This window comes from Nicotiana sylvestris, chromosome 6, assembly GCF_000393655.2.
Source record: "Nicotiana sylvestris chromosome 6, ASM39365v2, whole genome shotgun sequence".
Classification (NCBI taxonomy): domain Eukaryota; kingdom Viridiplantae; phylum Streptophyta; class Magnoliopsida; order Solanales; family Solanaceae; genus Nicotiana; species Nicotiana sylvestris.
Genome location: NC_091062.1, coordinates 104061423 through 104071639, shown reverse-complemented (window position 1 = coordinate 104071639; position 10217 = coordinate 104061423).

The following is a 10217-nucleotide window of genomic DNA, read 5'->3' as shown; positions in this document are numbered from 1 at the left end:
TTCCCAACGCACCTCTCGTGCCGCTCTGAATAGCCTGGGTCGTAGCCTTGAGTGCCGAGTAATTCAGGATTTTGTCAGACCTCAGACCCTCTTCTATCATGACCCCTATCTTCACTACCTCGTTGAAGGATTTTCCGACCGTTGTCACCAAGTGACCAAAGTAGGTTAGATCCAGTGTTTGCAAGAAGTAGTCCACCATTTCTCCCTCTCTTATGGGAGGATCCACTCTAGCTGCTTGCTCTCTCCAGCGGAACCCGTACTCGTGAAAACTTTCCCCGGGCTTCTTTCCGGTCCTCAATAATGTGAGATGGTCAGGGACTATCTCGAGATTGTATTGGAAATGACCTGCGAAAGCCTGCGCCAGGTCATCCCAAGTGTACCATCTGCTGGAATCCTGCCTGGTATACCATTCTAGCGCAGATCCGCTCAGACTTTGGCCGAAATAAGCTATCAGCAGCTCATCTTTGCCGCCTGCCCCTCTCATTTTGCTACAGAATCCCCGCAAATGCGCCATGGGATCACCGTGCCCTTCATATAAATCAAACTTAGGCATCTTGAACCCAGCCGGGAGTTAGACGTCCGGGAAAGGGCATAGATCTTTGTAAGCCACGCTGACTTGGTTGCCCAATCCGTGTAGGTTACTGAAGGACTGCTCCAGGATTTTGAACTTCCTCAATACCTTATCCTGTTCAAGGGCTTTAACCGGCTTTTCAATCTTTGCCGGTACCTCCAAGTGCGGGTTGTAGGCCTGTGGTTCGGGTGCATGGAATGTAGGCTCAGGGGGATAGTATTGCGTATTAGGAGCCTGAAACAATGGCTCGCTGGTTGATCTTTGCAGGGTGGCTGATGTGGGTCCCATAAAAGTGGGAACATTTGGTGTTGGGAGAGGTTGATGGGGTGGTGGAGCTTGGGAATCATGTGGGCTTCTTTCCTGATGATAACGGGGATTCGGGAGGCTTGTTGAAGGGCCGGAGTGAGGGTATTCCGGCATGTGCCCCAGTGGCTCAGGGCTCTTTTGTGCTTTGGCTAGAGCTAGCTGCATTGCATTCATCTCTAGTCCCATCCTTTCAATCTTTTCCATTGCTTCTTTTAACAACTGGCTCATCGGCCTTTCTTCCTCGTTACTATTCTCTGAAGTAGTCATGCTTGTTGCTACTGGTCCTTTGGATCTGGTTTGGTAAGAGTGTGTTGCCAGAATTCTTTAACAACTAACTTGTCTGGAAACAGACAACAACAAACTTTGTTAGCGTTAGATTTTAACAGATTTGATCACAACACATAGAGGATGCAATGTTCCTAGGCAGTTAACCGTTTCTACATGCTTTGCTTCAAACAACATGCGTCATCCCGGCTTACTCATTTGTCCCTTTTTTAAAGTACTTTGGGAAACGCTGTATTTTATTTTATTTCTCCTTTTTTTCTTTCTTAAAAGCGGTCGAATCTTATGGGGATTGCCTACGTATCACGTCCCCGCGCGAATCAGACCAGGCGTAGTTCTGCCATAAGGTAAAGACACACAAAATTCTTTTTGGAATCATTAAGTTCATCATCAAAATTTGCTATTACAAATTACTTCCAATAAAGAATAGCAACAGTACAGACTCCACAGTTTTTAACTTGATTTGGCTAAAAGAAAAGAAAACAACACATGGGAAAGCACAAAGCCTGAACAGGACTCGACCGAAGATTAATTTCCCAACTTAGGGGCCCACGAGGCATCATTCGGCCTTTTCGCGGCTCTAGGTGTGAGGTCTCTCTGCAAGCTTTTCAATTCATTCATGATCCGATGGACGCAGCCCATGATGGAAACAAGGAGGGTTTTCCGAGGCATTTGCTCACATGCTAGGCATCTCATGTAGATGTAGTGCCCAATCTCGTCGATCCTTCCTCGAATGTTGTCCCTTTCAACGAACAATTGCCTTATTTGTCGGTTTTTTAATCCTAGTGCTTGCGCATTGTCGGCAAGCTGATCCTGGAACATCTCCATTTGTCTTTCCATGCAGGCCATTGCATCGTAACAACGTCTTCTGTCAGCCTGGGCATCTCGTGCTTGTTTGCTGATCCGATCATGCAGAGTGGAGTTCGTTTTCCTTAATATCCCGATGCTCATTTCATAATCCCTTATGACTTGTTGCAGGTGCTGCCTCCGGGCCATGGTACTTTTTGCCCACTTGGTTCGTAATCTTGCTGTGCTAGCCTTGGCTCTTTCCAAGTCTTCCTGGCTTTCCGCAACCTGACTTTTTAACCCTGCTATCAATCTTTTATCCGCCCGGCTTCTCAGTTGGTTGTCGGCCTCCCTTTTCATCTTCCGGATCTGAGCTTTGAGGATCTCGCCTTCTCTGATTAATCTGTTCTTTTCTCCCTTGTGGGTAGCGGACTGTAATTGGCTTTCAAACTTCATATCCTGAACTTGTTGCTTCAGTTTGCCTGTCTCGGCAAGATATTCCCGCTCTTTGGCCAACCAGTCCCACTGCTCTTGTGAGGATCTGGCAAACTCTTGCAGGTGCGGTCTTTTAGCCGGCCTTGCGGATGACGTTTCCCCTTTGTACCAAGCCTGATATCCGGGCGAAACTTCCCCTTTTGTCCGATTCAATACACAAGTATTTGCCTCTAAGTATTGGCATTGGCCCCACATTTGGCGAACCCTTGCTTCAGGAAACTGGCCATCGGGACTGATCTCAATCACCTGGGTGCTTAAATCCTCGTCTTTTGGCACTATTTGACATCTCCCAAGTTGCCTTAAAACCCGATGCGGCGCATAAGGTTGAATGCTCTTAAGTCCCATTAAGAGAAAATGGGGCATGGCTGCTGGCATGTATATAACTTCGTCGATCGGTAACCAACCCAGCGTCCACTGTATTTGACTGGCGTTGAGGGCACGGAAATATGAGGTCCATGCCGAAACTCCTTTAGGTAGGTAGGCCTCATTAACTCTGGTATAGAACTCCTCTATGCAGGTCCTGTCAGCGGATCCATGGCTCAGAAACTGAGCTCGGTGACATAGGTGTTCAGTCATCCACATTTGCAACAACAAGTTGCAACCTTCGAAAAAGTTTCCTCCGGCCTTGCAGGACGTGAGAGCCCGGAATATATCGGATACAATCATGGGCGCCAGCGTGCTATCTTTCTGTGTGAGCAAAGTACTGACGACCCCCGCTATCTTTATGTCGATATTCCCGTCTTTTCTTGGGAACACTAAGAGCCCTAAGAAAGTTATCATAAAAGCAACCCGTCTATGTTCATCCCACTTTCGACGGTTACTTTTGCTGCACAACTGGTTTTCTGGTTTGTCGAATCCTCCTATGTGACCATATCTTTGGTATATGAAACTCACAGTGCAAAAACCTTTTGCCAAGTCAGGGTTACGAATTGTTCTGACTATCTTTAATGAGTCCAGAAACCGGTGTACTGCCACAGCTCTTGGAGCAACCAGGTATTTATGCCTCAATGGAGCCTCAGCACTGCCGATATACCCTGCTATTTCTTCTAAAGTTGGGGTAAGTTCAAAGTCCGAGAAGTGGAAGACATTGTGCGCAGGATCCCAGTGAGGGACTAGTGCCCTTATGATATCTCCCCGTGGCCTGATATCCAACAAACTCGTGAGGCCTTTCAGATATTTCTTGATTTCGTCATGCCCTTCTTTGCCTAAATCATTCCACCAAAGCCGCAATTGGAGGGGAATTTTATTCATGATTGCAAAGGGTTCATTTGGAGTCGTGCTCATTCTGCACATTTATTAATAAGATTTTAACAAACAAAACTTATTTTGATCAAAACAAAAAAAACATATGCTCACTTTCCTCAAGAGGATTTCTGAACACGACCTCTCAGCACTTCAGGGACGAAGATTTTTAAGGTTGTGTGAAAAAACAAGAGGTGGCCGTTTGTACAAAGGCAGCCTTCCGGGTTCCTTTTGGGAACATTTGGCTGTTTTTGATATAAATGGCGTCACCCGACCCTATGAAAGAAAAATACACTTTTGGCGTTTTTGCTACTTTATTAATTTTCAAAAAAAATGGGAGGTTGGACCCGGCGGGGGTTGCCTACGTATCTCACATCCGGTGAGAATCAAACCCGCGTAGTTCGGGCAATCAAGAATAAGTAGATGAACTAACTTCCTTTTTTGAATTTGTGAAAGAACTACTTTAAAAGGAGAAAGGAAATATTTTTGATTGATTTTCTTTTTAAAAGAAAGACTTCTAAGATATATATTTTTTTTTAATTTCCATTTGTTTTTTTTCTTATTCTAAAGGAAGAAGAAAATATTTTTCGGAATTTTACCTTTAATAAAAGAAATGCTTCTAAAAAATATTTTTTTTGAATTTTGAATTTTCTTTTCAATTTTGAAAGAAGAAAAATATTTTCGGATTTTTTTCTATCTTATTATACATTTTTTTTAAAAAAAAATAGTTAAAAGACTTTCTAAAGAAGTTAATAATGGAAAATATTTTTGGATTTTTTTTTGTTTTTGAAAATTGGGGGTCTAAAAACCTTTCTAGACTTTTTGGCAAGACAAATATTTTTGCAACAAATAAAGACATATATATATTTTTTGGAAATAAAAACTTTTGGATATATATATATATATATATATATACATGTATATATTTGTGACAAATAATGAAATACTCTTTTTTTTATTATTATTATTATTATTTTTTGAATTTTCATAAAAACCCATTTTAAAAAAGTAAGACTCTTTTTAAATTTTATTTTTATGACAAGACAAACTATATATTTCTATATATTTTATTTTTGAAAAACAAAACAGAACAACGATTTTTTTTTCTATGTTTCCTTTGCTTTTGATAAAACAAACTAATAAGACGTTTTTTTTTTCTTTCCAAAATTTCGGCAGAGTTTTGACAATATTTGGGTATTGGGTTTTTTCAAAAATAAACAATCAATTCCCTAACCGCTATTTTCTTTTTTTCAATTTCACAATATTCATAATATTCAAACATCGGTCAGCATGCGGGCACGAGACAAATAAATGCACGGAAAACAAATAGGATGCATCAGGATGGCCTTTTCATATCAGGTTGCTAGTCCTAGACGGACCCAACCCCTATGTTGAGTCCCCTAAGTCAAATGCAACGTGATGCAAATAAGCGTTCCTACTAGGGATCCGGCATGAAGTCACGTTATTCTATGTTCAAAACCTGGGTCGGTGTTCTAGACAGTGTACCCGAGCGGACCACTCGAGTTGAGGAAGGAGCTCCTGTCCGGGAACCAAAAGGCCAGCCGGCTTAGAAACTTTCCGAGCCTCTTTTATTTAGGGTATGACACTAACAGAATAGGGAGTCTTAACCAGTAAGCACATCCCCGGAGGTAAGAAGAGTAGGTTTCGGCACAGTTTATATACAGTTCAGATAATATCAAAGCGGTAAAGGCAACATTTAGCACATTAGGCTCAAAACATGTAAAAATCAGATAAAGCCAAATATAACAATTTATCTAAGCTCGAATTTCTAACCCTGAACCAGTGGTTCTGGGTCAAAGTATTCCCCAGCAGAGTCGCCAGAGCTGTCACACCTCCTTTTTACATACCCGCGAGGGTACAAGGGAGTTTTTTCCAATTAAAGGACAATCGAAACGGGATTCGTTTATTTATTTCAGAGTCGCCACTTGGGAGATTTAGGGTGTCCCAAGTCACCAATTTTAATCCCGAATCGAGGAAAAGAATGACTCCATATTACAGTCTGCGCACCAGAAATCCGGATAAGGAATTCTGTTAACCCGGGAGAAGGTGTTAGGCATTCCCGAGTTCCGTGGTTCTAGCACGGTCGCTCAACTGTTATATTCGGCTTGATTATCTGATTTTATACAAATATGAACTTATGTGCAAAATTTTATCTTTTTACCGCTTTCTTACTTATTGTTATTATTTTACGAGAATTGCAACGTCGTGGAAACATATCTCGAACCACGTTACATCAATGCACCCGTAGTTGTTTGGCATATCTCGACTCGGTTGAGATTTGGATTTGGGTCACATAAATGTGCACCCGAGTTAAGGAAAATAAATTATTAAAGGCGCGCCTAAAGCAACTAGCGTCTTGTTATTTTGGGGAAGGCCGTAAAATTCGCTAAACGGCCTGTCCTCGAATTCTAAGTATTTTAATATATACATTTAGAGGGCCCCGCAGCTTGTGCATTTTTTGTTTGTCGAGGCTCGTCTCATTCATTATTAAAAAGAATTTGCAATGTCATGGAAATACATCTCAGACCACGTCACAATCAATGTACCCGTGATTAGAGACACATTTCGATTTCGTTGAGATTTGGATTTGGGTCACATAAATGTGCACCCGAGTTTAAGGAGATAACATTATTAAATACGCGCCTAAAGCGACTAGCGCAGGGTTATTTTGAGAAAAGGCCGTGAAGTTCGCTAAGAGGCCGATCCTGAGTTCTAAGTAATTAACACATACATTTGTGAGAGCCCTGCAATCTATATATTTTACTAGGCGAGGCTCATCTCATTTATTTTAAATGGACAAATCCTAAAGCGACTACATCTTTTCTATTAAAATTAGTCTCTAAAATAAATAAAGAAAATCTTAATTAATTACGAGCTTTTTTTTATTTAAGAAAGCATGGCATACTAATTGCTATATTAATACAAATATTGATGAACAAGAATTTTACTAAAAAAATTCGAAATTATAAATAAAATAAAAATTTGACAACTAATATTCAAAAGAATCAAATATAGTTAGATTGAAGCTCGCATTGTTATATATATAAAAAAACTATTGGAATTAATTATTCACAACCATTTGAAACTGGATTTAACCATAATTACTAAAGCTTAATAGAAAGTTTATTAGACTTAAACGTTCTTCTAATTTTGTTTGAACTCAAATCATGCCTTAATACCTAATTCACGAAATTTAGTTCAAATTCATGCCTTAGCTAAATTTAAGTACTTGTTCACAATTAACCTACTGTTGATAATCTTAGAACCTTCATAGCTAGTGAATTAACCCGTTTTGCCAAGCCGATTCATTAAAGACTAACTTATGTTATTTTCTCTTATTCCAATTATTATTCAATAATACATAAAATAGCCTAAATACAATCAATAAAAGGAACAGAGAAAAAGCGAAATTAAAACTTCAAAATTCGATTCTTCATATGTATTCATGCTTCCACATTTTTAGCTTGCAATAACTAGTATTACATTCGTGTACCTGGTATTGGAAAACAAGAGAAGATGAAGCTGAGAAGCAGCAACAGTAGTAACAATGTAGCACAACAACGACAGTCCAGCAACACAGGAATAGACCAGTAACAGTAGGAATAGTAGAAAACCCAGGAGACTATAAACGACTCCAAGTATAGAGAAGAAGTAAAAGGCAGGAAGGTTCTGACTATTTCAGATCTTAAGCGAGGCAATGAAACAGTAACTATTCTTTTTCAACTTCAAAACTCTCCAAAATGAATTCTGCCCCTGTATATTCAGTGTATCCAGAATGTATATCGGGTGTATACTTCTCACTCCGCCCCCTCTTTTTTTCTTCTCTCTATCTAGTTTTTCCTCTTTTTTTTCCACCCCTTCTTCCTAAATTTTCTCTTCTATTTATAGCAAAATTTTCGAAATTTTCAGATTTGTTTTTTTATTATTTTATTATTTTTTTAATTAAAAGAAATCCCACTTACAAATTGCTTTTATTTTTTTAGAAAAAGAAATCCCACCTTTATTTACTTTTATTTTTAAAATTCCAACTTTAATTACTTTATCTTATTTAAAATCCCACTTTTTATTTTTTTAAAAGAGAATCTCACTTTATTTAACTTTTCTTTAAAAAACAAACCACTATCTTTTCTTTTTCTTTTAAAAATGCTACTTTCAATTACTTTAAATTTTTTAAATTTTCAGATACCTTTATATTTATTTTTTAATTCCAACCTTATTTTACTTTTAAATTTTTTAAAACTTTTTACTTTTTTTAAATTTTCTACATTCTTTTACTTTTTTTTATTTTTTTATTTTTTATTTTTTTAAAATCATTTCCGAAATTACTATATATATATATTTTTTAAAATAAAAATAATAAATAAAATAAAATATTTTCGGATTTTTTTATATATAAAAAAACAAAAAATAAAACTATTAATAGTGATAATTCACTTTTTATTTTTTATTTTTTTGGTTTTGTTTTGTGTTGGACAAAAATGAAGAAGGGGTGTTGGGTTAATGGAGCGGACCGGATCGACCCGGTTTGAAACGGACCGGGTCATGGGGAAAGTTGGGCAATTATTTGGGCCTGTGGTTTGAAATTGAAGAAGTGGCCCAATCCGATTTTTCTTTGTATTTTTGTTCTCTTTTCTTCTTTTATTTTTCTAAAACTAAATTATAAAAGTACTTAAATTATTATTAAGAACTAAATTAAGTTATAAAAGCGCAAATTAACTTCCAATAACAATTAACGCACAATTAAGTAATAATTAAGCATAAAATTGTTCATTTGGACATTAAATGCTAAAAATGCAAAAGATGCCTATTTTTGTATTTTTTATTAATTTAACAAATAAACATGCATAGACAAACATACAAATAGTTACACAAAATATCACAAAAATTGCACACCAAGAAAAATTATTTTATTTTTGAATTTTTTGGGAGTAATTCTCATATAGGGCAAAAATCACCAATTTTAATCCCTGAATCGAGGAGAATATGACTCTGTTTATTATTCTGCGAACCAGAAATCTTGAGTAAGGAATTCTGTTAATCCGGAAGAAGGTGTTAGGCATTTCCGAATTCCGTGGTTCTAGCACGGTCGCTTAACTGTTTTTATTCTTGGCTTAATTATCTCGATTTTACATTTTTATTGCATGATTTTGTTACCGCTTCTGTTTAGATTGTTTATAATTAAAGACCCTTCTTCGAATCGAATCACGCGTACGTGTATTCGTTTTATATATTATATATTTTTTAACGTGAAAAATCGTGTCACGCGTACGTGTACACAATGATATTGATAATATATTTATTATAAAATAATTATTTTTTCGAAATTGTGTTTTAAATAAAATCAAGAACATTCGCACTTTTTGTATGATTAAGTAGTGAACCGCACATCTCGGGTTTTATGAAATTAATTTAAGATCCTCCGACGAATCTCTTTTTAATAAAAATTTGCTCGAAGTTGCGCGAACGCATAATCCGAATTGCCTTTAGAAGTATAATCAAGTCACGCGAACGCATCCTTAATTATGCAAATATTCTTAACAGTAATATAAATTCTCTACAAATGTTTATTGCATCCATCTATTTTTAAATGTAAGAGTCATGGAGAATCACCGATTGGGATGCCACCAAATTTCTTGACAAAGAATTCAAAATTTATTAGGCGTTGCTACAAGTCTTATTTTACGCGTATGAATTATATACCTCAAAACTATTCAAATTTTAAAGAATTAATGATATGAAAAAGAAACAAACAACATGTAACTAAAAATACTACCATTTTTATCGTGGATACAACATTAATATATCAAAAATCGAATCGCATATAAAACTGGAAAAAAGAATTAATTTGATAAACAAATTAATAGTTTCTGAAGAATTTTTATTGTTATATTTAATGCGAACTCTATTTCTACATATCCTTGACATAAAATGTTGCAATTCGTGCTTATAAATCCCATATCCTTCTTATATGCTTGTTTTTAGTCCAAAGTTATAATTGTTTGGTTAATTTGTTTACAATAGTAGATAAGAATCAAGTTGATAAGAAAGAGAACTATTATACAAATTGATTCAATAAAATTGCATCACATGCAATATAGTTGTACGTTTGAACCATTCCTAATATTCTAAACTCGTAACGAATTATATCAACTCACCTTTCACTTATGGTTATACATGTAACTGTTTATCACGCCATGTACAAACAACATACAAATTTCATCAATCTAGCTTTAAATAAAATCGGACTTTTGTGACAAAATATGCTAGTGATGTAGTTTCTTGATACTTCCATACTATTCCATATTTAGCCAACAATATCATAAGATTTAATTAATGGCTAGCTTTCTGCCATGTTCCCTATCTTATAATTTGAATATAGCTATACTTAATGAAATTCTGAAATAAATAACATTATTACAAAGCTTATGCGAATTTCAAAGGATGATTAACTAACAGTTCTCACATCAAATGTAAGCTACTATATTAACCAGCTGAAACAAAACTGAAATTTAAA